This window comes from Geotrypetes seraphini, chromosome 9 (genome assembly GCF_902459505.1).
Source record: "Geotrypetes seraphini chromosome 9, aGeoSer1.1, whole genome shotgun sequence".
In the NCBI taxonomy this organism is placed as follows: domain Eukaryota; kingdom Metazoa; phylum Chordata; class Amphibia; order Gymnophiona; family Dermophiidae; genus Geotrypetes; species Geotrypetes seraphini.
The window spans coordinates 54535235-54552532 of NC_047092.1; the positions used below are offsets into that span (position 1 = coordinate 54535235).

A 17298-nucleotide genomic window follows, 5' to 3' on the forward strand; every position below is an offset into this window, starting at 1 on the left:
AAGTTTATCTCGAACCCGAGGCTTTGCAGGAAGGCAATAGACTGTCGGGTCGCTGAGATAACCCCCTCCCTGGTCGGGGCTTTGATGAGCCAATCGTCCAGGTAAGGGAACACATGAAGCCCACGAGACCTCAGGGCTGCCGCAACCACCACCATGCACTTCGTGAAGACTCGTGGGGACGCGGCCAGGCCGAAGGGTAGAACCCTGTACTGGAGGTGTAGGTCCCCCACCTGGAATCGTAAAAATCTTCGGAAGGCGGGGTGCACCGGAACATGGGTATATGCTTCCTTCAAGTCGAGGGAGCACATCCAGTCCCCTTCCTCCAAGAGGGGATATAAAACCGGGAGAGACAGCATTCGAAACTTCTCCCGGACCAGGAATTTGTTGAGCTTCCTGAGGTCCAGTATGGGGCGCAGGTCCCCGGTCTTTTTTGGGACCAAAAAGTAACGGGAGTAAAACCCCGTACCCCGCTGGTCCTTGGGGACCGGTTCGACCGCCCGAAGCACCAATAGGGACCTGGCCTCGGCCAGAAGGGTCGGTAGCTGCGATTGGTTGCAAGAGGCTAGACTGGGGGGATGGTCCGGTGGCGAGGACACAAAGTTGAGCGAGTAGCCCTCGGAGACGATCCGGAGCACCCAAGCGTCTGAGGTTATCTCGGTCCATGCCTCCCGGAAGAACTGAAGACGCCCCCCGATAGGAAGGGATTCCTGTGATTTCGCGGAGGGGAACCCGCCCCGTCCGCTCAGCCCGTCAAAAGGAAGGCGCAGGCTTAGAAGGACCCTGCGCCGGGGCTTGGGTTTGTCCCCCTCTGCCTCTCTGAGACGGACGCCTCGGAGGTGGCCTCGAAAAAGCCGGGGTCGACTTCTGAGGATATCGGCGCGGCGGAGGACGGAAAGGTTTCTGCGGCGGGGGCCTAGGTTTGGGGCGGACCAGGGATGCTAACGAGCGCTCCTGCTCAGACAACCGCTTGGTCGCCGCATCTAAGGACTCGTCAAATAACTCGGACCCCACACAAGGCAAGTCTGCAAGACGTTCCTGCAGGTTTGGGTCCATGTCGAGGGTGCGAAGCCAGGCCAGGCGGCGCATGGCCACTGCGAAGGCCGACACCCTCGAAACCAACTCAAATGCGTCGTACACCGCATGAAATAGGTACAACCGCAATTGAGACAGGTTGGACATAAACTTATCGAATCCTGCCCTTTGGGAGTCCGGTAAGGAGTCTCGATATTGAGGAAGGTCCTTCACCATGCCACGCAAATAGGAGGAAAAGGTGAAGGCATAATTTAGAACCCTGGTGGCCATCAGGGAATTTGAATAGAGGCGACGGCCAAACTTGTCTAGGGTCCGCCCTTCCCTGCCGGGTGGAACCGCCGCATGAACCCGTGAGGGCTGTGATTTTTTAAGGGCAGACTCCACCAGAAGAGACTGGTGGGAGAGCTGCGCCTTTTCGAACCCCTTAGGGGGCACCGTCCTATACTTCGCTTCCATTTTTGAAGGCACAGACGTGACTGTAAGAGGGTTCGACAAGTTCTTCAACCAGGTCTGTAGAAGGACTCTGTTGAGGGGGAGCCTAGGCACCTCTCTTGGAGGAGTTGGAAGGTCCTGCTCCTCCAAAAATTCTTTGGAATATTGAGAACCGACCATCAGGTCTAACCCCAGGGCTCGGGCCATGTCCTGAACAAAGGATGTAAAAGAGGACGGCCTGGCCGGGGGAGACGGGGTTCTCGACCTCCCCACCGAGGAGAGGGGAGAGGCCTCATGGGAATAATGAGGATCCCTTATTGACCCCGAGTCCCAGGATCCCCTCTCCAAGGCCCTCGAGGGGGAAGGAGAAATTCTCCACCTCGCAGAAACCTTGGGTGAGGACCCCGGGGTCCGGGGGACACTCTCCCACTTCCTCGGCGAGGCGGCACGGGAAGACTTCCCATGAGGTGAACGGAGGAGCCTCGGATTGTCGAGGCGTAACTCCGACACCTGCAGCGCCTCGCCCCCGAGCGGCGAGGAACGATCGTGCCTCCGAGGCGAGCCCCGCGGCCGCTTAGACTTCCTCGATCGGCGCCCCGTCCGAGGTCGCGTCGAGGGCGAGGCGTCCCGAGAAGACCCCGAGGAGGAGGAGGAAATACGGCGCACTCTGCGCAACTTTTCCTTGGGCCTCACAGTCCGCTCAGGTGGCCCCCCCGAGGTCGAGGTCGAGGGCAGGGCCGGGACCGAGGTTAAGGGGGCCACAGTACCCGAGACCGAGGTCACCGAGGCCGGGGCTCCCGAGGTCGAGGGAGCCGAGGCCGGAGCCTCCGAGGCCGGGGGCGCCCCGGCCGAGGTCGAGGGCGCCGGAACCGCAGCCCGCTGCAACACTTCCAGGGCTCCCGACAGCTCCGATGAAATCAGGGCTCGAAGGAGGTCCTGGAAGGCCGGAATCCCCACGAAGGTGGGGAGTTCCGAGTCCGGAGCACACTCCCTGGAGGGCGACCTCGGTCTCGAGTATTCCCTCGGGGTGTGCGAAGTCGAGGTCCGAGGCGGGGCCGGGGTCGACCCACCCGCCTTAGCCGGAGTAGAGGACGGCTTCTTTGCTGAAGGGGATGGAACAGAGGACTTACCCGAAGCTGGTTTTCCTGAAGACGCCTTCGAAGACGAGGGCCGAGGCGAAGCCGAGGCCCCCGAGGACGCCGAGGCCGAGGTCAAGGCCGGGGCCGAGGCCGAGGCCGACGTCGAGGCCTTGGGCGGCGCGTCGACGGCGAACAATTCCGCCATTCTGGCCTTACGGCGACGGAGGGCTCTGTTTTGAAAAGTCGCACAGCGATCACAGGAAGCTGTCGGATGATCCGGCCCAAGACAGACAATGCACCACCGGTGAGGGTCAGTGATGGAAAGTAACCTCTCACACCGGCTGCACTTCTTAAATCCCGTAACAGGACGGGACATCAACGAAAAAGAAGGCCGGGAACGACCGACGTCCCGCGGCCACGGCTGCCGGGAGCCCCCGGAGCCTAACGAAAAATAAAATATATATATATATTTTTTTTTAACGAAAGGAAAAAGAAAGCAGCACCGCGAATCGATCAAAAAATTAAAGAAAACAACGAAACGTGGCAGCTAGAAGGCAATACAACTGGAGCTCAGATCCACAGGGCTTTCTGGCTCCGCGGAAAAAATTGAACTGAGGACCACGAGGTGGGATGCGCCCTCTAGTGGGCGAGAAGGCATGCACATGCGTGGTGCAGTGTGCAAACTTGAAACTTCTAGCAAGTTTGCTTGAAAAGCTGTCCGCGCTGGGGCTCCGTAGATGACGTCACCCACATGTGAGAATATCATGCCTGCTTGTCCTGGGATAAGGGTCTTTATCTGCCGTCATCTACTATGTTACTATGTTACGGTATAAATGGTCAGAATAGAAACAGGGAGTGAAAATATTATTTTATTGAACCTCATATATGTAACCATTATTCCAAACATAACGTAACATAAATTATGTCTGAATTGTCATGACATGAGAAGTACATATGGAGTAGTTGCAGGTGATGCTTGGGACAGTTCTGATTGTGTTAGTTCGGTTTTATGTGTTTTTTGAATAGAAGGGTTTTTATTTCTTTTTGGAAGGTTTTGTAGTCTGTGGTCGAGGTCAATAGGTTGTAGACTTGGGGGTTGAGTGTTGCAGCTCGAATGGCTAGGAGGTTGTCGAACAGTTTTTTTCTTTTGATGTTTTTGGTGCAGACCGAGACCTTCCCCCCCCCCCCCTCCCAAAGTGCACTACAGTCTCTACACAGACAGAGGAGCTAGGAAACTTAGGCAAGGATATCTTGCAGGAACTACTGAGCCTCAGGGAGGAGGTAAAGCGCCTGAGGAGCATCAGGGATGATGAGGCCTTCATCGACGACGCCATCCTGGAACTGTCACACATCACACAGAGAACCCACGACAGGTCCATCCTCGACACGCCCAAACCTACAGCACTAAACACAACAATTGGAGTAAAGGAGATGATTGGAAATGATGGCCCCTGGCAACTAGAAACATCCTCTACGGGCAAGCGAAGTAAACCCACCTCATTCTCACTCTCTTCTTCTTTTTCTCTTCAACAGGATAGCCGTTCATCAATACCACAGCTAACTCTCAGAAATAGATTTCAGATCTTACAGGATGGAACCACCAAGGAAATAGCAGAAGGGACTCATGAGGATACCCAGCTCACAACGTCAAATCCAGAGCACACAGACCGGCCCCCTCGGAAGGAACGAAGAGTGGCAGTCATTGGTGACTCCATGCTAAGGGGCACCGAGGGACCAATTTGCAGGCCTAATTTGCAGTCAAGAGAGGTCTGCTGTCTCCCTGGAGCCAGGATCCAGGATATTACCACTAGCCTAGACAAAATTCTAAAACCTAATGATCATTTTCCCATGTTTCTCATCCATGTAGGCACAAACGACACTGCTAGGAATGCCACAGAGAACATCCACAGAGATTTTGGAGCGCTGGGAAAGAAGTTGAAGCAGATAGGAGCACAGGTGGTCTTTTCATCAATTCTTCCAGTAAGAAACAAAGGCAGAGCTAGAGAAGAGCGTATTCAACGGACTAACAAATGGCTCCGAGAATGGTGCATAGAAATGAACTTTGGATTCCTAAACCACAGCGAGACGCTCCAGGGACTACAAGGACCAGATGGACTCCACCTAACCAGAAGAGGTAGAAACATATTTGGACATCGATAGGCCCGCCTACTCCATAGGGCTTTAAACTAGGTAAGTTGGGGGAGGGTACATACTTATATCCCAGAGCAGTAAGAAACCACCCTGAGGAGGCAAGTCGCACTCACACTACCAAGTCTAAGGTAAATACCAATGATATCCACAATAATTCAGGGAGAAATATCACTGATAATTTAGGAGCCACACTAGCTCGTAAAGGAATCTCTTCACAGATATGGAGGGCTATGTATGTTAATGCACACAGCTTGGGCAATAAAATTCTAGCATTAGAGACTGAGATAACAAACGCCGATCTTGATGTGATAGCGATATCCGAAACCTGGTTCACTGATCGCATGGGTGGGATATGGTTATACCAGGGTACAACCTACTTCGTTGTGACCGAGAGGGTAAATTGGGAGGAGGAGTAGCGCTATACACTAAGGAAAGCATCAAAACCACCAGAATCACAGATGTTAGATACACCGGGGAATCCCTCTGGGTGAACCTGGCCAGAGGGAATGAAAAATGCCTATACCTTGGGGTAATATATAGACCTCCCAGGCAACAGGAGGACAAAGACATGGAATTAATCGAGGACATAGAGAACATCACACTGCGTGGGGACACAGTAATGCTAGGAGACTTCAACATGCCAGATGCAGATTGGAACACACTCTCCACGACTACGGGTAGCAGCAAAAGAATATTAACCTCCATAAAGGGTGCACGTCTCAAGCAATTGGTATTGGAGCCCACCAGGGACCAGGCGTTACTAGACCTAGTTCTCACCAACGGAGATAGCGTCACGGAAGTCTCAGTAGGAGACACACTGGCCTCCAGCGACCATAATATGGTATGGCTCAACCTCAAGAAAGGTTTCCCTAAGACAAACACAGCAATAAGGGTTCTCAACTTTAGAGGCACAGACTTCAACCGCATGGGAGATTTTGTCCATCAGGAGCTACATAAACAAGCAATATCTGACAATGTGGAGGATATGTGGTCGTCTCTGAAGTCCATCCTACACAAAGCAACAGACCGATACATAAAGACAGTAAGTAAACGCAGGAGAAACAAAAGACCCCAATGGTTCAGTAAAGAAATTTCAGACCTAGTTAAACAGAAAAAAGACGCATTTATCACCTACAAACATTTAGGCAGAGAGGGGGCGAAAGAGGACTATCTAGACAGATCTAAAGCTGTCAAAACAGCAGTCAGAGAAGCCAAACTCCGAATGGAGGAAGAGCTAGCACGGAAAATTAAGAAAGGGGATAAATCTTTCTTCAGCTATATTAGTGACAGGAAAAGAAACAAAGATGGGATAGTACGCCTGAAGCAATCGGACGGTAACTTTGCGGAATCAGATTCTAAGAAGGCAGAACTACTAAACAAATACTTCTGTTCAGTGTTCACCCGCGAAGCGCCGGGAGCTGGTCCACAGCTGCAGACGGGAGATAACCAGAAAGACCCGTTTCAAGATTTCGAATTTACGCCCAGTAGCATCTATGACGAACTATCAAGACTCAAAGTAAACAAAGCCATGGGACCGGATAACCTACACCCCAGAATGCTCAGGGAGTTAAGGGAAGTCCTGGCAGAACCATTATCTGTTCTTTTCAATCTTTCCCTAAGCACAGGAAGGGTCCCCTTGGACTGGAAAACCGCCAACGTAATCCCACTCCACAAAAAGGGCTGCAGGACAGAGACAGCAAACTACAGACCAGTGAGTCTCACGTCTATAGTGTGTAAACTCAGGGAAACACTGATCAAACAGAATCTTGACACAATCCTAGACGAAGAAAAACTGTGTGATCCACACCAACACGGGTTCACCCAGGGTAGATCCTGCCAATCTAATCTGATTAGCTTTTTCGACTGGGACAACTGGACGCCGGAGAGTCACTGGACGTGGTATATTTGGACTTCAGTAAAGCATTTGATAGCGTCCCTCATCGAAGATTACTGAACAAGCTGAAATCGATAGGATTAGGAGACACTCTAACTACATGGGTTGGGGATTGGCTGAGAGGTAGACTTCAGAAGGTGGTGGTGAACGGTACCCCATCCGAAGCATCGGACGTGATCAGTGGAGTGCTGCAGGGCTCGGTCCTGGGCCCGATTCTATTTAACTTATTCATAAGAGATATGACGCAAGGACTTAGAGGAAGGGTATCACTGTTCGTCGACAACGCCAAACTTTGCAACATGGTAGGCAAAAGCTTATTACCTGATAATATGACACATGACCTACTGTTGCTGAAACAATGGTCAACTACTTGGCAGCCAGCTATGCAAGATAATGCACCTGGGTAAGAGAAACCCGCGTAGAACTTATGTACTAAATGGTGAGACCTTGGTTAGGACCATGGCGGAACGCGACCTAGGGGTGATCATTAGTGAGGACATGAAGGTTGCCAATCAAGTGGAGAAGGCTTCCTCCAGGGCAAGACAAATGATGGGGTGTATCCGCAGAGGTTTCGTCAGCAGGAGACCTGAAGTTATGATGCCGTTGTACAGAGCCATGGTGAGGCCTCACTTGGAGTACTGTGTTCAGTTTTGGAGACCGAAAGGACGTGCTGAGGATCGAGGCGGTTCAGCGAACAGCCACCAGGATGGTCTTGGGGCTCAAGGATCTCACGTATGAAGAAAGATTTAAAAAATTGCGGCTGTACTCACTTGAGGAAATAAGAGAACGGGGAGATATGATTGAAACATATAAGTACATCACGGGACGCATCGAGTCAGAAGATGATATCTTCTGGCTCATGGGACCCTCGACCACCAGAGGGCATCCGCTGAAAATCAGGGGAGGGAAGTTTCATGGCGACTCCAGGAAGTACTTCTTCACCGAAAGAGTAGTGGATCATTGGAACAGACTCCCACTCCAGGTGATAAAGGCCAGCAGCGTGACGGATTTTAAGAGAAAATGGGATACTCTCGTGGGATCTTTAAGGGAGTAAATTCAGGGGAGAGGATACTTGGAATGGGCAGACTTGGTGGGCTATTGCCCTTTTCTGCTGCTTTTTTCTACGTTTCTATGAGGGTGTGTGAATGGTGTGTGAGTTCTCCTATGTCTGGTTGAGGAGGATTTAATTATTTTGCTGAAGAAATTAGTAACCCCCCCCATTCCACACACATTAATTCTCTTCCATTTTTGTTCCCATTCTAAAAAACACTGATAAGTTCCCAGAAAAAAAAAATACATTAAAATAAGAAGTGAAAACAAAGGCCCCTACAGATGAGAACATAACATAAGAATGGCCTAACTGGGTCAGACCAATGGTCCATCATGCCCAGTAGCCCATTCTCATGGTAGCCAATCCAGGTCACTAGTACCTGGTCAAAACCCAAAAAGTAGCAACATTCCATGCTACCGATCCAGGGCAAGCAGACACTTCCCCATGTCTTAATAACATACTATGGACTTTTCCTCCAGGAATTTGTCCAAATTTTTCTTAAAACCAGCTAAGCTATCTGCTTTAACCATAACTTCTGGCCATTTCATTTTTAAGCTTAGATCTTTCCTTCCAAACAGAAACCGTGCTAGATGTCAAATACAGCACAAGGGAACTTCACACTGACTTAGCTGTGCAGGAAATGTGAATCTCCTCATACACCCACCTATAGTGCAAAAATGTGCAAAGGTCTGGTTTTTTTCTTTCGATCACTACATAGTCTAATGCCACACAAGCAGCACTGTTACAAAAGGTCAATGCTAAGGTTAAGTTTCAAGTTTATTAGGATTTTATATACCACCTATCAAGGTTATCTTTAGCGGTTTTTACAATCAGGTACTCAAGCATTTTTCCTATCTGTCCCGGTGAGCTCACAATCTATTTAACGTACCTGGGGCTATGGAGGACTGAGTGACTTGCCCAGGGTCACAAGGAGCAGCGCGGGGTTTGAATCCACAACCCCAGGTAACTGAGGCTGTAGATTCAACCACTGCGCCACACACTCCTAACAAAGTTTCCTTCCTTGGACCACAAGGAGATACTGACAAACCACTGGAAAAGATCCCAAAACAACTACCTAGGCACAATACCCAAAGACCCACTCATATAGTGCAAAAATGTGCAAAGGTCTGTTTTTTTCTTTCGATCACTACATAGCCTAATGCCACACAAGCAGCGCTGTTATAAACATATTCTGTAGGTCAATGCTAAGGATAACAAAGTTTCCTTCCTTGGACCAGAAGGAGATACTGATAAACCACTGGAAGAGATCCCAAAACAACACCCAAAGACCCACTCAGTGTGTGAACCAGTTGAGTGGATTGGACTAACTGGGGGGTGGAAATGGGTCCAGAGTTTGCTCAGGAGAATTTCCCAGACCACCTCTTCCTCTCAACACAGTGACACACTGCCACCACCACCACTAGGAACACCTCACCGGGTAGGCCAGCAATGCTTATAAACTTTATAAAACACATTATTATATTTTTTATAAAGCACATATTTTAACTGAACTCTCTGACATCCTCAGCCTTTCCATTCACAAAAATAGAAGGAAGAAAAGTTCCCATTTCCTGCTATCTCATGTCCCTGGCCTATATAATATTTTTCTTTTGCAGACCCTTCAAAAGTCTGATCAAATCCTCGTTTCACTTGCATTATAAAGTACTGAGGATGCTATCTCTCCCCAATTCCAGGTCCTAAAGTCTGAGACAGTATCACAAACTGCCCGATTCAGGAAGAAAAATTTTGATTCAGCCTATTTAATTGGTTTTTCGATTCGATTTTCCTGCCCAGTTGGGTGATTTTTTTCAAAAATCCTGGTGGGTTTTATAGCTTTTTCACCCCCTTTGGCTTCTCCTAACCACACTGGCACTGTGGTGTAAATAAAATAAAGAAACAAAAAGGACTTTTCCTCTCTCTGTTAAATCCTAGCTCACGTTTGCGGTCTAACACCAGCTCTGGCAGGATACACATTTCAAATCTGACATATTGTAATCACAAAACAGAAAATAAAATTAATTTTTCTACCTTTTGTTGTCTGGTTATTTTTCAAATCTTGTTGGTCCCAGGCTCTGTTTGTCTTCTGATAACTTGCTTGCCTGGGTCTCCTTTCTTCATGCTAACCATCCATCTGCCATCTCTGTCCTCCCTTTCCATTTCCCTTCCCTCCCCAGGAAGTCTGGTATCTTTCCTTTTTTTTCATCTCCCTCCACAGATCCACCTTTTCTTAACTACCCTTTCATCCGGCATCTCCTCCCTCCTTCCCCACCACCCCAGGGCCCACCATCTCTCCCTTTCTTTTCCCAATTACCCTCCTATCCAGTATCTCTATCCCTCCTCTACACCATCCCTTGTGTCCAATTTTTCTCCCTTTCTGTTCCTTCCCTCCCTAAATCCCATGGTCCATCATCTTTCTCCCTCTCCTCTATTTTCAGACCAATTATTTCTTCCCCCCCAAAGTCTGGCATATGCACGTCTGTTTGAACACCTCCTTCCCTCTGTGTACTTCTACACCAGGGTCCTCCTCAAAGGCCTGTCCCCCCCTTAAAGGTCTGCATTTCACCCCTGAAGGCCTGTCCCCCCTTGAAGGCCTGTCCCACCCCTTTGTAGACCTGACCCCCCTTAAAGGCCTGTCCCACCCCCTTGTAGGCCTGTCCCCCCCTTAAAGGCCTGCCTGCCTGTCCCCTCCGAAAGCCTGTCTCCCTCCATGAAGGCTTGTCCCCCCCTTTAAGGCCTGCATCTCACCCCTGAAGGCCTGTCCCCCCTTGAAGGCCTGCACCCCCCGAAGGCCTGCACCCCCTTGAAGGCCTGTCCCCCCTTGAAAGCCTGCACCCCCTTGAAGGCCTGTCCCCCCCTTGAAGGCCTGTCCTACCCTCTTAAAGGCCTGCCTGCCTGTCCCCCCCCTTGAAGTCCTGCCTGCCTGTCCCCCCCGAAAGCCTGTCTCCCCCCATGAAGGCTTGCCCCCCCTTTAAGGCCTGCATCTCCCAATGAAGGCCTGCCTGCCCACCCCACCCCGAAGGACCGCTCACCCCCCCCACCCACCCCGACATCCGGTTCTTCCCCTCTGGCCTCCCCGCACCATTTAGAATAGGGAAGCAGCCTGCAGCAAGATTGCGATGTCAGCGATCTTGAGCTGCTTGTACTGTCCTCCGCTGCGGACCCGCCCCCCTCCTCTGAAGTCAGTGGAGGGGGCGGGGCTGCGGCAGAGGATAGCATGAAGCAGCGCAAGATCGCTGACTTCGCGATCTTGCTGCAGGCTGCTTCGCTACTCTAAATGGTGCGGGGAGGCCAGAGAGGAAGAACCAGACGTTGGGGAGGGGAACGGATGCCGGAGCACCCCCTCAGGGCTTGCACCCGGGGTGGACCGCCCACCCCTTAGTACGCCACTTAGTAGCAGTATGGGTTATTGTGAACTTTCTAAAATTTTTAAGTGGCAATGCACTTTTCAAGTGTCTGTACCGGGGCTCTGTGGATGACATCACCCCACATGTGAGAATATGCTGCCCGCTTGTCCTGGGATAAAAAAACATATGTAATGGTGTCAATACTCAAAAACAGTCCAACATATGTAATCCACCAAGTACTGACAAATATCACAAATGAGTAGTCATCTTGAGATCCAGTGTCGCCAAGGGTTTGACAGATAACCTGTTTTGTTGACCTTCTTCAAGAACCAGCTATAGGAGTCCAAGTCAAGTTCAAATATGATGACTCATTTGATTCTGTTATAACTTTGAGGAATATATATGCTGGATTGAATTTTTATCATGAGCTTTCATCTGAGATTTTTTTTTTGTACCGGCACCATGATATATATATAATTTTTATATATACCATATTTTTCGCTCCATAAGATGCAGCCAATCACAGAGTGGCGTGGGACCAGGCACGAAGCGTAAAGGTCACGTTCCTGCATTGTTCGCCGCTCTGCAACTGAAAGGCAGCTGTCCAGCAGGATACTGCGCTGGACCACTGCCTGTTAATAAAAATGTACTGGGGGGGGCAGGGGGCTGCAGGCTGCTTCTTCGGGCTGCTTCTTCAGGCTGCGGGATTCCCTGCACCAGATGCACCTACGTGTAGAGGAGGAAAAACCATGAAAAAAAAATTCTGAACCAAATTTTTTTTTCTTGGTTTTTCCTCCTGTACAGATGAGTGCATCTTATGATTAGATGCGTCTTATAGAGCAAAAAAAAAAATATGGTATATATTTTTTTAAAGAGTGTCTTTAATAATTTATTTTGAAAATTACAGACACAGGGATGACAGTATAATGGTGAACATTGTTTAATTAAACTAAAATAAATCTCCATTGAATTTAAGATAGATTGATTTAACGGAAAGATCAATTATATTTCAGTGAGCCTCACTGGAAAAGTTACCTGTGTGACATTCAATATAATCTAGCTCTCTAATATTCAAAGTAATTTAAGTGGGCAGAAGAGGTTCTTGTCTGCTTAAATTACCTATTGCCCCTTAGCCTCTGATATTCAGAAGTACTCAAACAGGCAGTGCTGCTAAACATTACCTATGACCAGCAAAAGATAAAGTGGGCATTTCATGGGCAGTACAGGGGATGATGCTGGGGAGGAGCCAGGGGTTATGCAGGTGTCGACAAAAATAAGTGCATGCACCCACAAAGCTGAGCAGGCAAACTTAGGACAGCTCAAAAGCTGTCCTAAATCCACCCGATAGCTCTGGTGGTCTTATTGGAGTCAACGGGGACAAGCGTAAAGCCTCCTTGATCCTGTCCTTCATGCCTACTGATGTTATGTAAGCCATTTTCAGACAGCAGCCAAAAGGGGCAAGAATTTGGAGGTTTTGCCCTTGTCCCCACTGACTCCACTAGGACAAAAAGGACTACCAGGTAGGCCCGGGGGGAACCATCAACCTAGACAGCAAAGGGGTTGGGAAGCTGACCACCGCTGGCTGAATATCAACTAGTAGACTCTTTCTCTAGAGTATTGTTGTGATAACTGAGAACTCTACACTGATGGTCTTCTTTTTCACACATACATATGTGTTAATTTTTGCTGATATATACATATATTTTATTCCCCTATCCAATCTATTTTTGTATATAGAGTGGTTTTTGTTTTTTTCTTTAGGAGCGATGCTCATAAAATCAGGCATACTTCAAGGTAGCCAGGCAATGTAAAAAAGCAGCTGGGAAAAGCTATCTGTAATCATTATTTCTCAACAGCTTCCAGTCTTCCTATATGGAAGATTATTGTAACCACAATGCATAATTTTGCACTTTTAAGTAATGAAGCTTTTTTTTTCACGTCCTTTAACATTCTCCACATTTTGTTTTTCACTTTACCTTTTTGTTTCATCCCTTCCAGTGTGTCTGTTCCATTTCAGATTTTTGTATTACCTGCAAAGAAGCATATTTTTCCCTCAGGTTTCTCAGCAATGTTGCTAGAAAAGATATTGAAAAGAAATGGCCCCACTATCAAACTCTGTCTTCATCATAGTAGAATATATTTTTTAATATTATCAATACTCTGTGTCCTGCCATTCAACCAGATCCTTATCCATTTTACCTCCTTCAGGATTGCTACCAAACTCTCCAACTTGCTTACTCATCTTCTCTAAGAAACAATGTTCACAGTGTTTGCTGCAGCTCATATAGGCAATATCTACCATACTTTCCTGATCTACCACTTTTGCCACCTTATTAAACAACATGATCATTTTTGAATGACATAATGTCTCCATGAAATCACATTAGCTAGCATGATATATTTGGGGGTCAACAGTCAAAATCATTTAACTGGGTTGAAGAGGCTCCTAGCAGGTTATGAGGGGCTGTTGAAAAACTCTCAGCCCCACCAACAAAGTTGGGGCAGTCTCCATCGAGGGTTATACACTTAGGGCTCCTTTTATCAAGCCGCGCTAGCGGGGTTAGCGCGCACGACTTTTAATCACGCGCTAACCCCTGCGCTGGCCAAAAAACTACTGCCTGCTCATGCCAGGCGTTAGCAGCTAGCACGACCAGCGGTTTAACGCGTGCTATAATGCACGTTAAACTGCTAGATAAAAGGAGCCCTTATAGTCCAGTGATTTTACACTTTTTTCATTCCATTAGGTGGAAAATTTCTGGACAAAGTGTATAGATCTCGGAAATCACCATAACTTTTATTGTAAACCATTTAGATATCTGACTGATAAATGTTATATCAAAAATAAAGAAACTTGAAACTTTGATGGTTGGGCTAAGAAGTATTCAGTGGCCCCTCATACATAGCACTCAGCTACCTAAATGGGGATATTGAGTGGCACTTATCAGACTGTGTTATTGAATAACCCCTTTAACCAGGAAAATAAAAATCAGATATTTTGTAAATGGTCTGAGAGTAGAGTTTGCATATATCCAATTAAATGTTCATATTCAGCCTACAGGATGACTGAATTTTGGTTTCAGCACAAAACCAGACCAAAATCTAGGTTCAGATTTTGGCCAAAAATGCCAGTGTATGTTTTTGGCTGAAACCAAACCTCTCCCTCCCAGCCCTATCCCAAAATTGTGCTGATTCCACAAGTCCGGGTCAGCCTCCCCATCACTATCACAAACCAGGGCCAGCCCCCCTGCCCCCCCCCCCAAAAAAAAAGCATCCTTTTGGACCATCCACCAACTATGCCCTCTCCCCACCCCTTACTGTATGCCCTCCCTAGGCCTACCTTCTAAAAGCGTTCTTCAGAGCAGGAGCCATTCCAAGTTATTCCTGCTCCCATCTGCTTTATAGTGAAAATGGCAGCTGCAATTTACTATGGCAGCCTGACAAGAAGTAATCATCAAAAAGTGGAGCAGGTATATATTTGTTTTCAAATTATCAAAATATCTAATTTAAATTAACTTCATAAGTACTTCAAACTCACAAAATGTGCTGTCAAGAAAGTCTCTCAAAAATACTTAATGAATAAATGGGGGGTGGGGGGTGGAATGACCTCAGACTTCCCTTTATGATTCACAATAGAGCAGCCAATGCTGTTCTATCCACCAACCCCTCCATCAAATGTATCAGGTATGCAATGAATCTCAATTTTCAAAATAAATCAAAAAAGGAACTTAGCTCTTGAATCAATCACAGGGCCCTTCAAGATCAGTGAATGATTCAAGAGCTAAGTTCCTTTTTTGATTTATTTTGAAAACTGAGATTCATTGCATACCTGATAAGTTTGATGGAGGGGGGTGGTGGACCGATGATGGACAAGATAACCATTAAATAGAACAGCATTGGCTGCTCTATTGTTAATCATAAAGGGGAGTCCGAGGTCCTTCCACACACACACACATCCCCTCCCAATTTATTCAATAAGTATTTTTGAGAGACTTTCTTGCCAGCACATTTTGTGCATTTAAAGTACTTATAGCATGAAAATTCACTTCTAGACCGCATTACCTTTAGGTTCTATGCAGTTTTACACAAGATTAATTAAAAAATACACAAAATATGAGAAGAAACTAAGACCCCAAGAATCTAAAAAATAAGTAAGTCTTAAGTTGTTTTCTAAAGTGTAAATAGGATACAGAAATCAGTAATACGGGTTTCAGCTCCTTATCCCATAAAGCAACCTGATATTTTGATAATTTGAAAACGAATATATACCCACTCCACTTTTTAATGATTATCTTTTGATGATAGTTTGGTGGAATTGTTTGTCCCTTTTTTTGTTACTTAAGTATGAGCCTGACAAGAAGGCCATAGGAGGTTACATCCACCATTTGGAGTTTGGAAATGGCATGAGCAGAAACTGGAGATTGCTCCTACCCATGCTGATTCAAATCACAAAATTGCAGTTGTGATGATCTGTGGCAGTCTTATGAGGCTGACGCAGGAAGTTATGGCTGCCATTTTCACTATGCAGAGGGCATGAACAATTTGAGATTTTTCCTGCTCTGAAGAGGCCTCTAGACCACCAGGGCTTTTAGAAAGTAGACGGGGAGGGTCTACAGTTGAGGAGTGGAAGAAGTGTGGAATTAGTGGGCTACCTGGGAGGACAGGTTTTTGTCAGTTGGGAGGGCTGACCTGGGGAGATGTGCTTGTGGCAGTGGGGCAGGGCTATGGTGTTCAGTTCCAGTCAAAACTAAGCAGCAAATTGCAGCCACAAATTCAGTGTTGGCTGGAAACAAAAGCCCCCCGTTTCAGTCACTCTCTAATTCAACTCTGAACCAGACAAACAGGACCATATAAAAAGCAGTGCTATATTTGTCCAGTTATCCTATTAAGAGTTGAATATTGGCCTTTACCTGGATAAGTGCTGGCCTGTAACACACACCCATATGTTCAATGCTGGTGCCTGGACATAGCCCAAAATTGAATATTCAGAGATATACAATTTAAATATTCAGAGATAAATAATTGCTGACTGTTGCTGGCTGAATATTTACCCCTTGATATTTTTCCAGAGTGCTTTACAATTTTTATCTTTGGTACCAAAGTTAGATTCATGAATTTGTACTTGCCTACTGCACTCAATCTAGCTATCTAAAACATATTTCCTGTGCTTGAATATTACTCCTTTAGGAGTCAATTGATACTAAAGGGGTAGGTTTGTAACCCTGGGTTGTTGTTTATTGCCTTTAAAAAATAGCAGAAATAATTTGAGCAGAAATAGGTGCTCAAAATTACTTAGGAAGAAAAGTCATTCTTGCATCAGAGCAGAACTAATTTTGAGGCCCTTTTACGAAAACATGATAAAGTCTAGGCTTAATGCTTTTTAAATAGGGGAGTTTCACACACATTAAGCCCAGATTTAATGAAGCAGTTAAGGGCTTTTTAAACATTTGTTTTCTGCAGGTCTCACTCTAATTTTTCCAATAGTAGATGGGATTTCCCCCCCCCAAAAAAAAAAAAAAAACACAACAAAAAAACAGAAGTCTATTGGGAGCACTTACTGGCTTTTATTTAACTTGTTTAATTCAGTTAGCATGAGAAAATGCAAATATGCCAGTTGAATAATACTCCCATGTACCCTCCCCAAAACATTTCTTTTTAAATAAATGTGTGATTAGCGTGTGCAAACTGGCAAATTATTACAAAATGCTTTAACATGTTTTACAGTAAGCCTTTTTTCATGTAGTAAACAAATATTAGGGCTTAATGTCCTTTAGTAAACAGCTCCTTTGTGAACAAGCTGTCATAGAAGCAATCTTTTAAGGCAGTTCTGTTATTTGATAAAATAGGTGCCCATGTTTATTCATAGGTCCTCTCACTCTAGGCTATACTGGATCTCCTTAGTCTGTATCAAAGCCACTAGTCAGCCCTAAAATATGTGCAAAAGAGAGAGGGAACAAGGGGATTCTCCCTGGCACAACACAAATCTGTCCTGCACAAAAAAACCACTAACAAATATAAACACGTTACTCATTGTAATGCATAACAAGGTGAAAACAAACAGGCCACATACTTCTGTGCAACCTGCATCAACAGTTTTAGAATTTAACACTTAAAATTGTTATTCTTTAGGCATTAAATCTCTTCTGTGTTAGACAGTGGAGGAAAATAAGACATCTGGCCATATAGGCATGTTTGAGACAGGATACATCAAAATGACCTCAATACTCCACTGAGATAGAAAGCAGGCTAACCGACTAACAGGGTGAGCATTAAGAATGATATTCCTAACTACTAGAAAGATTACCAAGATACTGTAAG

At 46.6% G+C, this 17298-nt stretch overlaps 1 protein-coding gene across 26 annotated transcripts in view; it reads right to left on the reverse strand.

The window, feature by feature from the left end:
- Positions 1-17298, reverse strand: part of FOXP2 (forkhead box P2) — a 979918-nt gene that overhangs the window by 680894 nt on the left and 281726 nt on the right. Inside the window, exon 2 of one of the 26 annotated variants that reach the window (XM_033957737.1) lies at positions 12960-13013. The exons of the other annotated variants lie outside the window; for them this stretch is intronic. The gene's annotated coding sequence lies outside the window, so the exon portion shown is untranslated. The remainder of the gene's footprint in view (positions 1-12959; positions 13014-17298) is intronic. 26 annotated transcript variants of the gene reach the window in all.